The sequence below is a fragment of the Patiria miniata genome, unplaced genomic scaffold, assembly GCF_015706575.1.
Source record: "Patiria miniata isolate m_02_andy unplaced genomic scaffold, ASM1570657v1 HiC_scaffold_10, whole genome shotgun sequence".
NCBI classification, from domain to species: Eukaryota; Metazoa; Echinodermata; class Asteroidea; order Valvatida; family Asterinidae; genus Patiria; species Patiria miniata.
This window is the reverse complement of record NW_024037048.1, coordinates 6102389-6112090: the sequence shown is the minus strand read 5'-3', so window position 1 is coordinate 6112090 and position 9702 is coordinate 6102389. Positions and strand designations below refer to the sequence as shown.

General features: G+C 40.0%; 1 long non-coding RNA gene across 1 annotated transcript; it reads left to right on the top strand.

Moving 5' to 3' along the window:
* The first annotated feature begins 2476 nt into the window (after positions 1-2476).
* LOC119736298 lies at positions 2477-5979 on the top strand. Its single transcript, XR_005272305.1, has 2 exons — positions 2477-2595; positions 4292-5979. It is a non-coding gene; the product is annotated as an uncharacterized LOC119736298 (long non-coding RNA).
* Positions 5980-9702: the final 3723 nt, after the last annotated feature.

The following is a 9702-nucleotide window of genomic DNA, read 5'->3' as shown; positions in this document are numbered from 1 at the left end:
ATGGTAACACAATTCGTAAACTACACAATCGCCAGAAAGAAAAAAAACAACATTTATTACAGCACAAAACCACATCGATTAGCTTGGCCTAAACTTGAAATTTGGTAACAAAACTAAGAAAATACATTTTGTATCATTTTCAACCTGAAATACTCTTCAGAATTCAAAAAAAAATTCTTAAGATTCCTAAATTGATTTTGAATCGATTAATTCACACTAAGAATTCCAATGAAAGAGGGCCCTCCACTTCACAAATGCCATGGATGCCTCAAAATGTCAAATACTTCTTTTTAAAGCAATGCATGCAATGTTTTATTTCCTATCCATACATGTAGCTCTGGAGGCTTTTCTAGAAAGGAAAAATATAGCCACACAGTAGATTTACGTGCCTTAACACCCACTTAAATTATTTTGTATCCACAACATAACTTGTTTAATTGGATGGGGCTTTTTTTAAGATAAAGGGATGAATCCTTGCAAGAAGGCCAAGAGAGGCAGAGTTAAATGCTTCATTGAGGGTTTGTTTTTTACCCCTCAGCCGAGAGGCTCGAGGGGTATTGTCATCGCCTAGGGCGTCCGTCCGTCCGGATGTATGTGTGTCTGTCCGTCCGTCCGTCCGTCCGGGCAGCTTAGTTTCCGGATGATAACTTGAGTTAGAAATGTTGTTTGGGGTTGTAACTTCGGTAGGGGGTTGCCCTTGGGAGTAGGCAAGTTGGGATTGGTTTTGAGGTCAAAAGGTCAAAGGTCAAGGTCACCGTGGTGAGTTAAATGTAAATGGTTTCCGGATGATAACTTCAGTTAGAAATGAGATTTTGGTGTCTAACTTTGGAAGAGGGTTGCCCTTGGGAGTAGGCAAGTTGGGATTGGTTTTGGGGTCAAAAGGTCAAAGGTCAAGGTCAGCATGGTGAGATAAAGGTAAATGGTTTCCGGATGATAACTTGAGTTAGAAATGAGATTTTGGTGTCTAACTTTGATAGGGGGTTGCCCTTGGGAGTAGGCAAGTTGGGATTGGTTTTGGGGTCAAAAGGTCAAAGGTCAAGGTCACCGTGGTGAGTTAAATGTAAATGGTTTCAGGATGATAACTTGAGTTAGAAATGAGATTTTGGTGTCTTACTTTGGTAGAGGGTTGCCCTTGGGAGTAGGCAAGTTGGGATTGGTTTTGGGGTCAAAAGGTCAAAGGTCAAGGTCACCATTGTGAGTTAAATGTAAATGGTTTCCGGATGATAACTTGAGTTAGAAATGCGATTTTGGTGTCTAACTTTGGAAGAGGGTTCTTCTTGGGAGAAGGCAAGTTGGGATTGGTTTTGGGGTCAAAAGGTCAAAGGTCAAGGTCAGCATGGTGAGATAAAGGTAAATGGTTTCCGGATGATAACTTGAGTTAGAAATGAGATTTTGGTGTCTAACTTTGATAGGGGGTTGCCCTTGGGAGTAGGCAAGTTGGGATTGGTTTTGGGGTCAAAAGGTCAAAGGTCAAGGTCACCGTGGTGAGTTAAATGTAAATGGTTTCCGGATGATAACTTGAGTTAGAAATGCGATTTTGGTGTCTAACTTTGGTAGAGGGTTGCCCTTGGGAGTAGGCAAGTTGGGATTGGTTTTGGGGTCAAAAGGTCAAAGGTCAAGGTCACCATTGTGAGTTAAAGGTAAATGGTTTCCGGATGATAACTTGAGTTAGAAATGCGATTTTGGTGTCTAACTTTGGAAGAGGGTTCCCCTTGGGAGAAGGCAAGTTGGGATTGGTTTTGGGGTCAAAAGGTCAAAGGTCAAGGTCAGCATGGTGAGTTAAAGGTAAATGGTTTCCGGGTGATAACTTGAGTTAGAAATGAGATTTTGGTGTCTGACTGAGGTAGGGGTTTGCCCTTGGGTACAGGCAAGTTGGGATTGGTTTTGGGGTCAAAAGGTCAAAGGTCAAGGTCACCGTGGTGAGTTCAATGGAAATGGTTCCGAATGATACCTTGAGTTAGAAATGAAATGTTGGTGTCTAACTTCGGTAGGGGGTTTCCCATTGGTACAGGCATGTTGGGACTGGTTCTGGGGTCAAAGGCCAAAGGTCAAGGTCACCACGTTGAGTTAAAGGTTAATGGTTTCCGGATGATAACTTGACTCTGGCTGAGGGGTTTCAACAGCAACGCTGTTATTTTTGGTAATTACAGATATAAGTATTGTACATGTCGTCGTGTCAGTGCAACAAGGTCATATCTCCTAAGTGAAACACAAGTTTCAGAATGTCAAAAGGTCGTATGTCACATAAAATAACCCGGATGTACATGTACGCACAAAAGTCAACGGACGTCGAGATACGACCTTGTTGCACGGAGCATATTCGCGCGAGATGCAGCTTCATTGCAGAATGGAGTTTATTATACGACGTTGTTGAACTGACGCGACGATGTGTGGTATGATATACGTATATTTACCATCTCCTATAGTGAAACACATTGATTGGGCATTTATCAGAAGATCAGTTGCTTTTATTAGATAATCATCCTGCCTTTACAGATTCTGAGGTCCCTGTTGCCTCGTGCCAGGGCCAACTTCTCCACGTCAACGAGGACCCAGCTCCAAAATAAAGTGAAAGAAAATCAGATGCGATTTCAGGTGAGTACACTATGCATACATTGTGTTTAGAAAAGGAGGATAAATTGCCCTCTAGAACATAATCCTTTGCATCACTGCTGCCTTTGAGGTGTATGCATGTGTTGTTCATTCATTCTTGCCGAAATAAAATTGCATCACCTCAAAAATGCCTGCTATGCAAGTGGACTATAGTTCCAACCCCTCTCCCCCCCAACCCCCCCCCCCCCCCCCCCCCAAGGACAAACATTGAAACTGAGGTGCAAATCCACACCATTTTACACACTGACTTCACAGTGTCACCAGTTGAACTAATTAATAAGCCATTTGCGAGTTAAATTTGAATAAAATCTGGAACGCTGACTTAATACAATGCTTTGCACGTTTTAACCTAGCATTCTCCTGACCAAAGAGACTGTTACTATATCAGGTGATTCAGGGCAAGCCTTATGCTAGCAACCCCCAGCTCCGGCATGGTCTGGTGTCTTTGTGCCATTCTCACCCACTGTGAACAATGTATTGGTGCTGAGCGTCTCTTACGTAACTATGCAAGAGCTTGCCCCAAATCATGTGATATAGCAACAGTGTCTTTGGTCTGGAGAATTCAAAGTTAAAATGTGCCAAGCATTCTGAGCAAGTCAGTGTACCACATGTTTTTCAAATGTAAATCCCAAAGGGTATAGGTTACTCACAAATGGCTTATTGTAAGGACTGATACATATTCCTAACCCCCGGAGCCTTTTTGCTAGGAACCATCCTCAATCCTCCAAAATCCTCCCAACGTTTGCACTGATGTTCAAATGAAGGATACCCAGTCAGTCCTTCAAAATCGTCAGACAGTCCTGGCTCAAAAGTGCATTCATCCTCCATTCTCCAAAATCCTCCACTTCTTCAAACACCATTCATCCTCAATCCTCCAAAATCCTTGTGTTTCTCAAACACCATTCATCCTCAATCCTCCAAAACCGCCATTGAAAATGAACTATAAGTGTTTGGTGAATAAATGTACACTGTACACGAACGGAATGCACTAATTTTTCCCAGGTTTCAAAGTTGCATTGGATTGACCTCAAGACACCACATTTATCCAAACATCATACACAAAGATGTGGGCTAGGATGTATCAAGTCATCGGATCTGAAACATTACCCAGTTGGGTATAGTTGAAGTTGAAGACTGAAATTGTTCTTAATAGAAGAGTAAGCTTCAAATTGAAATGTTTCAAACCCTTTCAACTCACTTGCAATCAAACAGATTTTTTTAATTCATCACGCAACACTTGCTTAATTAACCCTAACCCCCCAAGGGTTCCTCAGGGCTACCCTGCTAAATCCAACAGAGTCGAATGGTTACTTTCTGCTCAATCCAACAGAATCCAACTTTGCCTAATTTTTAATTGTCTGGTGGATCCAACAGAGTCCAACTTGGTATTATTTATCAGTACCCAACAGAATCTGACTCTGAAAATGTACATGTACATTTGTACAAGGGGTTTACTGCTCAATCCAACAGGCTCCATAAGGTTTATGATATAGTTGGGCCCTGTTGGATTCAGCAGTGATAGTTATTAAACTTGACTTATGAAACATTGTCCTGATCAATTTTTTTTCCTATCACAGATTAATAAGACATTTATACTTGATCAATGTTTGAATGATCACCAGTTTATAAAGTACAGTCTATTTAGTTAGTGGCCCCTCTTTGTGTCTGTCATTAACAGAAAGACGATGGCTTGCCAGTGCATCTGAAGGGAGGTATCATGGACAAATTTTCATACACTGCAATCATGGGTTTGACGGTGGCCGGAACAGGATGGGTCTGCTACGAACTGTTCGATCTCTCAATGCCAAAGAAGTAGAGCCCCCAAAGTTGCGTCCTTCAAGCTGTCTCCAGAGTTCAATTTTTTTGTGTCAATTTGGTATTTTTTGTCGTGTGTTTTTTTACTAGAACAAAGATGGGCAGGAGGAAGCCATTAAAGCTGGGACTTCTGTTGATCCGAGGGTACGGATAGCCTACAATGCGGCCATGTCTATTGCCGGAGTCTGCTTTGCATTTCTGGGCTATGCTCTGTACCTGGCTGCCCAAAAAGCTGAATCACACGATGCAAAGAAAACTTGAAAACCAATCCAAATATTACATTCAAAGTTTCAAATTAATAAAAGATGCCTCACAGTCAACTGTGTACTTGCATTACTGAAAAAGAGTGATCAGATGCCAACTATGTAACAAAACCTCTTCTGCAGGCATGCAACTTTTCCTCGGATCAGCTGATTTCCTCTTTTTTTACTTCCCATGTGTGCCATTGAAAATAGAAAAACACTGTACAAAGTTCGGGGAAAATTTGAATTTCCTCTTTTTTTTTGGTGATTTCCCAGTTGCATGCCTGCTTCTGGAATGGCTCTGTATGGAGCCAAGATATGGTCGCCGATTTGGGTGTCTTTCACTGATGCAGGGGACAGTTATGTGAAACAGTCATCACATCTTTGTTACCATAAGTAATTACACAAGCTCTGATTTTGGTAAAGCTGATTGTCAGAACTGTGTGAAGAACCCGACATAGATAAATCTTTCTAAATCGGAGCAGAGTTCCATTCAAAGTGGAGCAACACCACACAAGAGACAATGAGACAATTGCCTCATTGCTCGAGATGATAACACCATCCAAACACCATTACTATTTTTTCCTGCCCATTTTTGGTTCACCATTTACATGATACTTTGGAAGGAATGCATATATATAAATGTATTATCTTAGAATTGAATTTGAAATGAGTTTGCATGTATTTTTTTAAAGTCCTGTTTTCATCAATGGTAACTTTGTTAAAGAGATTTAGACAAAACTGGGGACTATGCACACAAAAATTCAGGTGTCAAAGTTGAGTGCTTGAAATGAGCTTTTCAAAAAAGGATGTATTGTTTTTGTTTGGAGTGTTACATGTAGTTACAGACAGGGAGGTACGAATTATACACAATCATAATTTGTGTTCAAAATTGGAGCCATACAAGGGTGGTATTCTAATCAATTTATTCACTTGTAGTGTCGTAGGCACTAAATTTTTGTAGAGATTACAATTTACTACATAGCCATTTGGAATGTAGCTATACTTGTATGTTTTATTGTGCATATTTGAAGTGTTAATTTTCTGCCGACAACCAATAAAGGAGGAAATTGACGTCAAATATTTTACTAAAGTTCACAGGAAAAATACCATTCGTGCACGAAGCATAGAAGTATATTTACATACTCAACTCGCACTTTAACTGTTTATGAGTTACAAAAAAATACTAGTCAAGCCTTTCAAGGCGATTGCAGATATACATTGTACATTCTTTGGTGGAGTGTCTTGAAAAACAAAATGTTATTTGGTATATTGCAATAAATTTGGTTGACCTTATTCGAACAGAGAATTGTCTGGAGTGTTTTGTTCTGTTATGTACATGCAATCTCTTTGGGATGGGATACAGTCGAACACCTTTATAACAAGGTCCTTGGGACTTTACAAATTACCTTGTTATAACAGGTACCTTGTATTAACAGTGTTGGAAAACAAAGAAAAACAAAGACTTGAGACCTAAAATTGTGCTTGTTATAAGCATGACGTTGTATGAACAGTGCTCTTATTATCAGGGTTCGACTATATACATGTGTAGGTTTTCATAGCGAAGCAGCCGAAACGTAGCTGGTAAAAAAAAAATCTTTCAGGAAATTGATATATTTGAAACGCTGATGAACAGCACCCAAGGTTTTGCAAAATTGTTCTTAGTAATTTTGAGTGAAACGAAATTTGTTTTTACTTGTAACATTTGGGGGGGACGTCCCCATTTGAAATCTTGAAATGAACAAAAAAGACAAGAAAGAAGTACAGACACGCCAACACACACACGGAGATTCCTGGATTATAGTAGAGATGGAGATCAATGTGTGTAAAAGACATAAGCGCGTGATTCAGCCCGTGAACCAACACGCGCGCGTACTCCATTCAATTTGCACTACACTTTCTGGTTCTAAATGACGTCACACTTCGGTACTCCATGTGCATGTATTTGGCCAAACTACGTCCGCAATGTACGCGCGCATGGTTGTAATGTCCATCCAATCCAATGCATGCACTGTGAATTTTAAGAACACATCGATTTAAACAGTGAATGCACTAAACGACCGGGTATTCGCAAGGACTTCTTCCCCGTGAGTATTTTGTTTTCAAATTTATAAGCTGATTTTTGTAGCTGTTCATCATAATTTCATTTAAACATTCATTCTTGGGAGTGTGATATTTGCGGTAGTTACTAGCCCTGCTCCAAGTAGGCATAATTATATACATGTATACAGGGTGAGTCAAATAAAGCGAAACCCAAATGTCGGGACTATTGTATTAGTAAAGTTCTGTAAGTAGCACTTTTTAAATCTAGGTTATGAAAGCCAGATTCATAAGCTTTCTTTTATTACAAGAATCATTCAAATAACTCATGTCCCGGTGGATGGGGGGGGGGAATTCCCAACCTTCTTTTACCGGGAGAAGGGCCATTCGATCACCCCACTTCCAAAGCTTGACTGATGTTTCCACATTGGAGCCACCGGCACTTTTGCCTACTATATTCTATGTAATAGACCATGGCGAAAGCCATGAGACTGGGCTCCGTCACGGTGGATAACCAAAACAATAACCTACAGCAAATGTTGGCCTACGGCTTAAATCCTGTTTTCCGATTGCTGCATCCCAAAGCACATAATTTAGCATCTTGGCATTATTTTGCAATCATACGCCTAAATAAAATACACTTAAAAACGACTAATATTTGCATAATACATGTATCAACAGGGGCGTAGCACGGTCATTTTTATTGGGGGGGGGTCGTAAACAATTTCTGGAAAAGGGCACTTGCACATCCGTGGTGAAATGTAGACAGGTTTTTTTCCGGACACTTGCAAATCTTGGCCTCCGTAAAATGTTTAAATGACACTTGTTCAGAAAGAAAGAGCACTTCTTAAAAAAAAGGCACTCTTTACAAAATACTGGGGAGGGGGGGGGGGGGTTAAGCACTGGTGAAAAAAATGCATTTGAATGGAAAAGGGCAGTCTTTACAAAATATACCCCCCCCCCCGCCATTGTCCATTTTTGGCAATCCCATTCACGAAAAGATGTTGCAGTCCGCTAATTCAGAAATGGGGACTTTTGCTCTTTCGTGGGCGAAGCTGCACTGTAAGATGAAGTATAGGCCCTATGTGTTTCCAATTGACTCACCGAGGCTCGTTTTCACGAACATATAGTCGGAGGGCAATGTCTGTATGGAATCTTTCATATGGACTTTTTTTTTAATCTAGAGGTCAAGATGCGATTGCCTTGCATAATTTAATTAGCGAATCTGCTCAAATGTTATATAGACCATGTGGCTTTCGCCATATAGACTAGCCGACCAGCACTATATTGCTTAAGAAACTCGTTTTGAGGTATTAATTTTGTATATAGCCGTAGGCCTATATAAAGTGTACACAGGCGAAAAGCACAAGCAGTTAAATGACAATGAATGCATGGGACTAGGAACATTTTGCTTGCCTTTTCAGTTTCTTCAAATATATTCGCTGTTTATATGATAGAAAGTCCCACAGGGGCCTAAATCCATCCGCCGAGCTCACGAATAAAAGTTATACCCTCAAAATATTCTATATTAGAGACTTCTGAGAGCCATAAAATTGGGGAATTGAAGAAATATGGCAATGAACCTCTGGCCCGGACTTGGGGCTTTTAATTCTGAGCAATTTGGATGCAGAAACATGTGTGACAAAAATCCGCCAGGGGGGCAGACTGCCCCCTCTGCCCCCCCCCCCCCCTTGGATACGACATTGAACGTAGAGTGTAAACAGAAAACGTTTCGTTCCTTTTATATCCATAGGCCTGTGTTACAACTGATAATTGACCGATACTGTATCACCCACCGATAATGTTACACAAAATTGACCAATAGTGCAGTAAAATGTACTACACCATCAGTCAATTGTTATTGCATTATCGGTCCTAACCGAAGATGTAACAATAATTGACTAATAGTGTAGTAACATTTACTACACTGTCGGTCATTTTTTGTTACATTATCGGTTAGTGAAACAATATCGGTCAATTTTTATGACGTTATCGGTTGATGATTCGTTGCTACATTGTAGTTGGTTACTACATTATATACAACAGGCCTGTTGCGCGCAATGGGCATTCGGAAGTCCCAATAAGTGCTTAAAAAATTTTCAATGTCAAAAATAATTTGAGAATATCACTGATGGTAGCGAGGCACGTGGGGGAAGTTCTGTACATTAGCTTGGCTGTTCCCTTTTTTTTGGGGGGGGGGGGGAACACTGCTTAAAACATTTAGTTACGGAAATTATGGTGGCAACATTACCAGAAATGTATGGTCCCATAACATGAATTAGATTTTTTGCCACATTTTTTTTTCACAGACACAAACTTCAACATAATTGTGCATATGCCTACCATGCAAAAATTTAATCTTAAAAAATATGCTTCGTCTGCCCTTTACACAAAGTTATAGGAATATGCTTAGAAACTAAGTAATTGTTTAGCAAAAAACACGTTTTTCACGTTTACATGACATAATTATAAGACACAGCCTCCAAGACTGATATACAATTTAATTGGCCTAGTGTAATAACTTGCCATCACAAACGAAATACACGTTAGATTGTTATCCGGCTACTTATATTTGAAGCAAATGCATAAGTTGCTGAAAACACTCAAGAATATGCTTTTTAATCAAACTATTGTTTTCTAATTTTGGAGACATACAGTCAATACAAAACTATTTTGGAAGACTATACCATTTGTTTGCTGTTTTACACATTTGTTGTTCATAGCATCACTTAATCCATATTCTCCTAATTGCTTTATCAATTCAAGAATAAGTTGTATTGATGCATTTGATAAGCTTATCTGTACAATACATCGAAAGATCGAAGTGAAATCAGTAATCTAGTAGGTGAAATTTCATATTAATCCTGGTAACATTTGCATCCAGTGGCGTACCTGGGTTCTATATCCAGGGTGCACCCAGGGTGCCTCGTTTGTTGGAAAGGGGGGGGGGGGCTCTCAGATTTAAGCAATATAACGTCAAATTCTATATAGG